This window comes from Centruroides sculpturatus, unplaced genomic scaffold (genome assembly GCF_000671375.1).
Source record: "Centruroides sculpturatus isolate CEXI.00-Female unplaced genomic scaffold, Cexi_2.0 scaffold1374, whole genome shotgun sequence".
Lineage (NCBI taxonomy): Eukaryota > Metazoa > Arthropoda > Arachnida > Scorpiones > Buthidae > Centruroides > Centruroides sculpturatus.
The window spans coordinates 53,194-64,546 of record NW_019385511.1 but is presented as its reverse complement, the minus strand read 5'-3'; the positions used below and the strand labels follow the sequence as shown (position 1 = coordinate 64,546).

The following is an 11,353-nucleotide window of genomic DNA, read 5'->3' as shown; positions in this document are numbered from 1 at the left end:
TTTAATCCTGGGTCACGATTTTAATTCTGGAGGACGACTTTGTTGGGCGGACTTTGGAAGATGACTCTCTTCTTCTTGAGGGTTTTTTCTTGTAATTCCTCTTGGGTTTTTCCATTAGGTCAGGTGGTTGTTGTTAAGGGTCTGGCGTCCAATATGGATTCTCCATCGAAAGTTCCTGGTGACACATCCCTGACTAACTGGATCCGACTCAACAAGGAACAAACTCCGTGGAAAATAATTTTTATGGCTTTTAGCCTAACTCGATAAAACGCTCGAATTTAACCGATTAAAGTTTCCAATAATTAAAATTTAAAATAACACTTTATTGAGGGTTTGTTCCGCTCTCACATAGTATAATGTCCAGGAGCAAGACACTACTAATAATAATTTGAGGTGGACAGCATATATTTTAAATTAAATATATTAAAAGTATGATTTAAATTGCAGCCGGCATTGTAACGATGTCACAATAAATAATCGCTCATTATTACTAGTTTCCATTAAAATAGTTACATACATTATACGTCGTTCAACTAACATTATATAGTTATTAACTAGAAAGTAAACTCGGCGTTGCCAGGGCGAAAAATAAAAACATAAGTTATTTCGTACTTATAACGGTTATAAGTACGAAATAACTTATATATAAGGGTTAGAATCTAACCCTTATATTGTATTATATTGTAGTATTTGATTTATATTACGTAAGAGTTTATTACATCGAGTGCCCATTCTGACACATTTTAAAAATTCTTTAAACTGTGTACAGTTCAGGAATAAAGAATTTTTAAAATGTGTTAGTTTGGTCACTCGGTGTGGTAAACCCTTACATAAGATAACCTTCGTAGTTATATAATTCAAATACTATAATATAGCAAACATTAAAACGAAAACCATATGAAGAGTTTGGTTATTTCAACCTATTGTCACGTTTATAGCGATACTCGACGGTACGAAATGGCACAAATTCAATGGTCAAGTAGACAGGAATTAAAAATATGTCTTAAATTTTTCAGATATCATAATATTTTCTAATGTTAACTCTAAGAAACTATAGAGGAGAAGGTGGTATTATGGAACCCCATTTTCATTATAGTGAATTGTAAATAAGTATCATAACTACACCCACATTTTTTGTGAGAAAAGTACTGGTAACTATTAAACTAAATGTTCCTTATTGGATTTTTCTCTAGTGTAACTATAAGTATAATTTTTGGAGGCTTCTGTAACAAAAAGTCAGAAAGTAGGCGCAGGGAAAACCGGGTGATAATATGGAACCTTACTGTATGTTTTCAAAAAATGCTTTGGTGTATTTAAAGACAAATAGGAAATTACAAAGAATGTTAAATAATTACGTAATAAACAATTAAATAATTATTTACTCCAATGTATTTTATCGCAAAAATGATTTAGGCTAATAATAAAGAAATGTACAAAGAAGAAGCTAATCATTTACAAAAATCACAAATATAATACTCCTATAGTGTTAGGTAACTATTTTTACTTTTTTCATTTTCCTTCTATTTTTTCATTCATCTACCACATACTTTTACAAAAGTTAGACGGATTCCATATTAAAAGCACTAATAGGATCCATAATTCACGCATCACCATCTTGAATTAACTTATGTCTGTCAAGACCAAATTTAACACAAGAAAGAAAAAACCAATCACTTGATAAACCTATGTATATAAAGGCATGGCAACAATTTGATGGAAGAATATCCGTAGCACGTGACATTAGGGAGGGAAAACTGAGATCAACTAGACTTAACTATGTTCTATCCACTGTGCAACTCCTCTTCTAACTAATTCCTCATTTATGAATATAGTCGACATTCCTTGGACTTCAAAAAGTCGAACATAAGGAATATTATCATCTGCGTAACATACTACATGAGCTTGCAGAATTTGTCCTTGTGCTAATTCTTCAAATGTTGCACAAGATTCTATGGACCGAACTCCTCCTTCTTCACATGGCTGGACATTGGCTAAGTAACATTCTACTGCTTGGAATGGGAGGGTCATTGTCAAGACCAAATTTTAAAAAACGTAAACATCACACAGATTAATATGTACCCCTAGGTCTCTGGAACGGAATACATGCACCAGTGAACCTACAACTACACAATTTATATTTTAGAAATAATTAAATTCACTTAGCGTTCAAAACTTTCGAATTTCAAAAATACAAATACGAGGTATGCTTTGATTCACTACGGACAACAGTTTAACTGAAGTAAAACGGGTTTTCCCCTTGCTATGGATGTTTGCCTAGTGCAAGTTCGCCTTTATTATAAGTTTGAAATGGAGGGGTTCCACAATACCTGCAGTGTTCCATAATACCACCTTTTCCTCTACCATTCACAACCGGATATTAAACGGTAATCTGCCAACGGATCAAATTTCGAGAAAAACGGAACAACTATTCAAACTCGGCACCCTCACAGGCCACTTAAATCATATTTTATGCTACCCGGTAACTTTATATTATATTCGAATGCCACCATACCGCTGTCTGATAGAAAGAAGGAACTGTTGCAGAAGAGAGTCGAAGTTAATTCGACCAAAAGTAGTCGTTCACCTTCTCCCGGAGGAGAGGATGGTCAACGACTACTAATTAATACTGGTCTACTATTAATATTTGAAAAGTAATCCGTGTTGGATGGGTTGTGATGGCCTCGCAGGTGATCGAAATTGCTAACCTTAACGTCCGAAAGATTTCGTATGACTTGTTTAAATAAATAAAAAATCTTGTAAAAATGCTAGAATAATTGCTTTTATGTGATAATAAATTTTTAAAAATTTTGGCAACAGATTGTATGAACTATGCGGAAAGTGTATTCTCGTAAATATTGCGTTTATGGTTGCAATTTGAAAAAATTGTAGATCTATAAATTTCCACTGTCGTTACCTATCTATTTGTTCTTTTTTAATCTCGAGAAAGGAATTAGATAGATGAAAGTTGAGATCAGATGTGGAAAGTTTATAACCCCGTTCGCACTGATAATTTCGATCTAGATTGTGACCAAGATCGGCGACTATGCCGTGGTGAGACATCTATCGACCGTTTCAATCTCGACTGAAACGAGATTCAATTGCGATGGACTCAAGAGAGTTCTTGAAACTAGATCCAGTCATAAGAGAGATCCCACAATCCCACGCGCGCGAGAAAATACAAGATGGCTGCTGAGCACGTGTCCGGCTATCGACAGAAAAATAAAAAAGACATCTGGAGAGACGATGACATCCGTATATTGTTAGATATATGGAAAGAAAAAGTATTTATTTCTAACCAAACCTTCCATTTTGTTTGTTGGTGTTCGTGACTAATCGCGTAGTTATGTCAGTTTTATCGTCGCGTGTAATAGCCGTGTTCTTCTCAAGCGGACTGCCTGTGGGTGCTGCTCGACGTTCGTCTAGCGACAGTTAAAATCCGGATTGTAGGTAAATCGAGATCGAAGTGAGTCGTGGATTGTGTGCGAACGTAGTATTAGGGCAGGAGGACCAGATTAACTATATACGAACTTCCGGTTTAGAACAGAAGTAACGTTAGTTTGATTAAAAATGTTTTCCCAAATCGAGTTAGATATATGACAGACACGACTTTATTGCTAATAGAAAAAGTATGGTGTACAGGGGCAAGATCACTACTAAGAGAATTGAGAAAATTGTGATGAAAAGTTGCAGCCCAGCATTATGACGATGTCACAATTAATCGCTCGTTAGAATTAGTTCGGTTTATTTAGTTACGGCAACGCGAAAGGATCTGCCGAAAGGAATTCATCTCGGAAAGACGTTTATGTACAGTTGGTCCCAATTAAAGTGTTATTAACGCAAAGAAAATCCAGAAAACTTATCTTGGTCAGTCCGTTGGCCATGCGCGAACCCACGACCGACTACCGATGTTCGATGGTTTTATCCATTCGGTTACTGGAGTATAGTTATTGGGCTGCAATTTGAAAAAAACTATAGAGCTATAAATTCCCAGTCATCATCCGTCTCTGTCCTTCCTTAATCTCGAGAACAAAGTTAGATAGATGAAAGTCGAGACCAGACATGGAAATTCTAAGAGAAAAGGACCAGATTACCTATATAAAAACTTCCGATTTGTACCGCAAGTCACGTTATTTCAATACAAAAATTTTCCCTCAAACGGAGTTAGATACATAACCGGTACGACTCTATCGTTAAAGGAAAAGTATGATGTACAGGGGCAAAACACTACTACACTTCACGCAGACAAGTGCTGTGCTACCTGTCGCAGTAATGGCGTAATGGCGCATCTATTTCGCGCTATATCATTGTCGCAGTAATTCAGTAAATATAATATACAGTATATTTTTAAAATTATATCTTTTTTGTAAGAATTATATTTAGTTAATCATTTTGTTAACTTTTTGCCAATAGATGGCGCTACGTGTAACGCAGAAAAATCTAATATATTGATAAAAATTAATTGATTTATAGAAATATAATCGATGTTTTGTGGTAGGGTGTACGACATGATCTAACTTGGAAGTATTTGAACGTAACTATTGAGTTTCGTAGCAATTTGTCTAACGGCCTAGGAGTGTATAGAGAACGAACAAACAAACAAACAAACACCCTCATTTATGTACACAGATGTATATACTGTACTGTATATTTATATTTATATATCAGAATAAGAAAACAAAGAACAATCCAGTCGTAAAATAAATATAAATGTTATTATTTAATATTCTGTCAGAAATATCACCATTTTCGGTGATCCGATAGGATTTGAGCGCAACTTTCTTTTCACATTCTTCCTTCGACTCAATATTTCAATTTAAAGATTATTATTTTTTTTAAAAAAAAGGAAAAAGCATTTGTTTTTTCTTCCAAATTTTAGAGAGCTTTTCAAATATCTGAAAATCTCAGTTTAGAGAGCTTATTGAATTCATCAAAACTATTCTCTTTCTTCAATTTTCATACGTCTATTTTAAAAAATATTGATCAATCAGATGACATTGTCTTTTAGAGAGGTATGCATATGAAGAAAATTTTTATACATCGAACAAATTAATCAGTTTTAATTTTTATAATAAATATTAAATATTTTCTTAAAATACTATTCTAGCAATAATACCAAAAAGTTTTTAACAGAAAAGTTATGAATTTATTAAAGTATATTTTCTTAAATTTAAATAGATAAAAAGTTAGGCGCTATAAACATTATTTTTTTAAAAAAAAGAAAGAAAAAAGGAAGAAACTTATTAATAAAGGAATAAAATACAAAACTGCGTCGATATAATTCTAAATAATAGTGCATAATTTTTTCAGTAGATGTCAAGTCACTGTCAAACACTTATATCGCAAAGCTTTTGTTCTAATTTTTAATTTTTGTTGCTTTTCAAACAATTACAATACATGTTATTTAATAAAACGTGTGTTTATGTAAAAATACTAATATACAGCTTTGTTTACGGAAATACAATTTATGTGAAAAAATATTATTGGGGATGGAACATAACTATTCAAATAATTGCATTCCATTTAGGATGTTTCCTTCAAAAATCTCGTTGTAAATGCTCGCATAGATATATTAAAAAGTTATGATAATTTTCAGAACTAAATAATTTTAAATAAAAAATAGTTCTGGATTTTATTTATATTCACACAGCCAATCAGAGTCAGAGTTTCTTCTATGACACGTGATCTGTATTCTATCAATCATACAACTTTAACATCGCTCTCCAGCAAACCGGAAGTGCTGGAGAGCGATGTTAAAGTTCTGACATTATTTCTCTCTCTCTCTTCGAAGATTTAATCGAGCATTTCTAAGTTCTTAAAGAACTTTTTAATTTAAATATTACATATATTTTGATAGTAGTTACATATTTACTATATATTTTCCTAATTACTTTCGTGTTTATAGTTAAGATGAAAATAATTATTGTTTCTGAGGATAATAATGACGGCACGTACAGATTCGTTACACTGTGGTTCTATTTTACCTATTAAAATTTAATTTTTAAATTTTTTACATTTTATAATTTCCAAATATCCGTCTCTCTTAGCTTCGAATAATTTTAAATTACGTAACGAAGATGTGGATGGGCGGGTATACAGATAATCGTTGCGAGGCATTACAGGAAGTGAGGATGTTTATATAAACGTTACATAATGCTAGGATCTGAACCCTCCGGTTACAGAATAATTGTTTTTTGTTTCCGAAGAGTTGAACAGCAAACTATATTATTTATGTCACTGCTTTTTACGTAATTAATAAAATAATGTAACATTCAGTACGCCGTGCTTAGTGCAATTAAAAGAGTCGATCGAGGATATGAGTTACGTAATTTTGGGAGTGGGTATATGAAATGTATGAAATGCATTATGGAGCGTTACGGGAAGATGTAGTTGAAAAGTATAAAAATAGCGTTACGTCATTTATGAACGATTTCGTATATAGATTCCTAAAGATCCTCATAATTATTTAACTGTAACGAAAACAAATAAAATCTACATTAAATCATAAGAGGAATTTAATATAGATTAGGCCTATATCATATATATAGTTTTTTTTTTTTTTTTAGTTTTTACTTTTGATTTAGTGATAATCAAAGGCCAAATTTTCAGAAAAATCAACATCATGTTTTGAAACTATAAATAATTTCACCATTGTTTAAAAGGTAATTTGTTATAAATATAAACGTTAATTTGTAATTAATTACAGAAATTAGTTTATCGTGACATTTGAAGAACTGAAGATCGATAAAATATATTTTAGTGTCAGTTTTACATTTTAAATGTGCTAATTAGAAATATAAATTGAAATAAATAAACAATGCATTATTGTTGTTTTTAATAACATGATATTTATCTTTCTCAGCAGCAGAATAATGGTCATTTTCCTTTATTTATTTATTTATTTTTTTAATGGATATTAATAATAGTTGGCCTTTTTAAATAATCATGCAATATTCGATATTCGAAAGAATAGAATTTTCTTATAAGAAATGTCGAAATGTTTCATGTTATGATAAAATACTAGCAAATCACCAAACAGACAAATAACACTTTATCCTTGCCGAGAAATATATTTATTTCAAAAACGTTTGTTTTTGAAATAAATATATTTCTCGGCAAGGATAAGGTGTTATTTGTCTGTTTTTATGCTTGATCTTGCCATTCTTTGATTTCAGTTTTGTTGTCATCCCACTAAAATTATTTTAAAAAATATATTACAGTGTTCTGTTGAATTGATTTTTTCTAATTCAAAAATATTTTTCTAAACTCTTGTATTTTGTATAAAGTTCATTCATCAAATTTTTAGACAATCACCGCTATATGCTTTTTAAATTTTGTGTTTTTTACATATGATACAATTACATATATGAAAATTATACATTACAGCATTCATTTTGTACAGTATTCAACACATTCTAGTTTGTTTATATATTTATATATGTTAGAAAACAGACACTTTATTGACTATTTAAACTAGAGTTTAAGATACTTTTACTTTATATGAGTTAGTAACAAGCAAAGAATATAAACAACAAAAATGTAAATTTTTAAGAAAAAAGTTCTACATAGAATAAGAAATAAAAACTTAAGAAAACAAATTATGCTTTCAAGAAATAAATGACAAAGTTATAGAATATAGAAGACAATAGCTTGAACAAATACAAAGAATGCAAGAAGAGAAAATAATGAAGGCTATTTTACTATAGAATCTCATTGGGAAAACAGACAGAAGATCATTAAGAAGATGGAGAGAGAGCAATGAAACCGGAACAAGAAAGATTGACTAATCCTTGAAGATAAAAACGACGAGACGACTTTTTTATTTATGTATTGTGATTTCGATTACGAAATCTCAACATGTAATACTTTATAAAAAGTATCATATAATGAGATTTTATTGTATTCAATGTACAAGATTTAGTACTTTTATTCTATTCCATTATTTAAAATTATAATTGAAGAAGTAATATATTATTTTATTAGTCAGTTTTGAATAATATTTTAACTAAAACTTCATATAAATTTTCAAATAATATAATTAGTTTTTCTTCTCCAAAAAGTATCATAAAACTATATAGAAAATATTATAAAACTTTGATTTGGATAATTTTTTTATTATAAGTCAATAAAAGTCTTAATACAAATAATACTTGATATTTAATTTTAAAAAATCAAAAATATTTTTAAAAAACAAAAGTATATAGCGCTGTTTTAATCTGTAATTTAAAATTTAAAAACATAAATGAAGTATTACAAATAGAGATGGGCCAATACTATATGCAAATACTCGAATTTTTTTTATCAAAATGTTTTATTACCCTTGATTAAAAAATATTCGAATGGATGAATATCTCAAATGTTGAGCCATATGTGCAGATAGAGCCTTTAAAAATGTATTTTTCAGTTTGTTACATCATTTTAAAATCCTAATACGATTGCTACAATTTTTTCTATCACTTCTGTGTGTATTACGATAATAATAAACCAAATACTATATTTATATAGATTAGATGAGTTNTAATTGATCATATTATATTAAGAATTAGAGAATTAAATAAATATTTAAAATTAAAGTATTGTGGAGAATACTGTACAGGAAACTTTATAAACTCAAGTTAAATTTTACTTAAAAGTGTAACATTTAACTCGAAAAATTATATTTAAAGCTTTTACAGAAAAGTTTCGCATGTTCACATTAAATAACCAACGAAACAATTCTAATTGATTTATTGCTTAATTGGCATTTTCTCCATTTAGACAAGCTAATAATACAAGGGATGCAATAAAAAGAGTTTAAAAATAATACATTTTAACCATGATAAGTTAAATTATCGTTAAATAAAATATTATGTATTCACTAATGTAGTAAATCTTATAAGGGTTAAATTTTTTTGAGATTTTGAATGTGTAGGAAAAAAATTGACGACCCCTTTGAATACCAGATGGCGCTAGTTAATTCAGTACACTGGTATTGTAAATTTTACATAAATCCGGAATTCATTTTAATAATTATATCTAATATTTATTTTCTGTTATATTAAAAAAAATCATTGTAAATAAAATTTAAATTTGTTTTAAATGAATTTCATTTTGTGTGATGATAATGAATAAAATTTTTAATTAGTTGTGATTAACTTTAAATATATAAAAATTTACAATGATAAAAAAAGTAATCATAAATATTTTTTCAAAACAAAAAAGTTGAAAGCAAAAATTCTATTGCGACGGCCGGGAATCGAACCCGGGTCAACTGCTTGGAAGGCAGCTATGCTAACCACTATACCACCGTCGCTACAAATTTGTTGTACTTAAAGAACTTATTTATAAATAAATCACGTCACCTGGTAAATGACGGTTGTAAGTGTTTATCAATTTAAAGACGTTAAAATAAAGCTTTTACTCACATGTTAATGGTACAATTCGAAATGCTTGCTTAATAAGTTAGAGTTGCAAGAGTTCCCAAAATTTATCAAAACCAATCCTTGAGTTTGTAGCATTTTGTACTATAAGCATTTCCTTTTGAATAACATTCGTATATAAACTATATAAAACTATATAAATAATAGTTGGATTTCATATCCAACTATTATTTATGTAAATTAACTGAATAGATGAAATATGATAGACCTATGCTCTATTTACATAGGCCTAATAATGATTCTAGAAATTAATTCGGCAAACGACATCATAAGAGATATTACGAGATGCTGGTTAACTATAAATTATTTCAAAGGCATAATACGATTTATCGATTTAATGGTCCATAAACTATTATGATAACATTAGTCTAATGCCAAATAATACAGAGAGATAGGCTGTATTAAACCTAATCTACCATACATGAAATTACTAAATTTCATGTATGTAGATTAAATTTATCTTAAAACTTTGAAAAAAAAATTAATATTATCCTATTTTTGTATACACGGATGAAGAGAGTTTGTATGGGGCCCAGGAATAGAGTGGACTTCTTTATCCTTATTTTATTTTATTTTGAACAAATGAAATACATAAACTGTTTCTTTATTAATAAAAAGCAGCCTTAAAGATTTTATTTTCCGTTAATAAAAATAACATTAATTTCAGAGGGATAGGAGCCATTACGGGTCTCTTAACCTTTCTTCGAACACGAGGAAAAAATCCCTAGCTTCTCCTCTCGACGGTTCTGCTTGTATATGATAATAATTAAAAACTTTCCAATATTTTTCGAATCTAGAACTGACTGCGATATATTGTAGTGAAGTGATATAGTGCAGTCTAGCTATAGCTCCCGGACCAAATCCGACCCGCGAACGTAGTTATTCCACACATCACTTAATTTATAAGTGTTAAAAATAGACCTACTTTTTGTATATATGGATAATGTAAAATATTTATGGCTTTCCTATCTAAGAATTATGCGCAATTTGGCCCGCCAATCGGAAAATTTTGACACCATTGTTATAGTGATTATCTCGGTGAAATGATTTTATTAACTAAACTAGCAGACCCCGCCACGCGTTGTTGTGGCTCAAAATGTATCTATTATAAATGTATAACACTTCCCCATGGGGAAATAATTTTTTGAAAAATTACTTCTTAGTGTACATTCTCTTGACGTACCCTATTAAAACGCAATCAAAAATGCAAAAACCCGCATCTAAAATAGTATAATAGAAGCCAAGTTCTTCACGGTAAGCCTTAATCCTGTCCCTCTCCCCGTGGGGGAATATCGAAAAATTCCTTCTTAGTGTACATTCTGTTGACGTACCCTATTAAAACGCAATCAAAAACGCAAAAAACCGCATCTTAAATAGTATAAATAGAAGCAGAGTTCTTTACTGTAAGCCTTAATCCTGTCCATCTCCCCCCAGTGCGGGAAATTTCGACACGTATATGATGTAAAAACACGTGCGCATTCGAATGCAGCGATGTGTCAAAATTTAAAAGGAATCGGTAGGAACAAACGAACATTACATTTTCATTTATATAAATAGATAGAAGATGATCCACTTTAGTTCATTTTCACAGAAAAGCGTAATGCCTCGCAGAAAAGCAAACTTAGGGCGTCGTACTCGTAGAGCCATCTGTTGGACATAAAAGCCTTTACCTAGATTATATATTTTAATTTATATGAATGTTTAACGGAATAATATACAGCCTATGTCCACCCTGAGGTTCCATTTTAAATATTGGTGAAAGAATTTTTGAAATCGGATGAGTAGTTTCGGAGATTACCTGCTGCAACGAAACTTACATACAAACATTACCTCTTTATTATATTAGTATAGATATAGATAAAAAGTCCAAAAAATTTTTAGATGTAAAAAGCACAGTCGGTTTTCAATTTACTTTAAACAGAAATTTCAGAAAATAT

The 11,353-nt window shown here is 30.2% G+C and overlaps 1 non-coding gene across 1 annotated transcript; it reads right to left on the bottom strand.

Moving 5' to 3' along the window:
• Positions 1-9,217: 9,217 nt before the first annotated feature.
• On the bottom strand, positions 9,218-9,289 carry Trnag-ucc. Its single transcript has one exon. It is a non-coding gene; the product is annotated as a tRNA-Gly (tRNA).
• Positions 9,290-11,353: the final 2,064 nt, after the last annotated feature.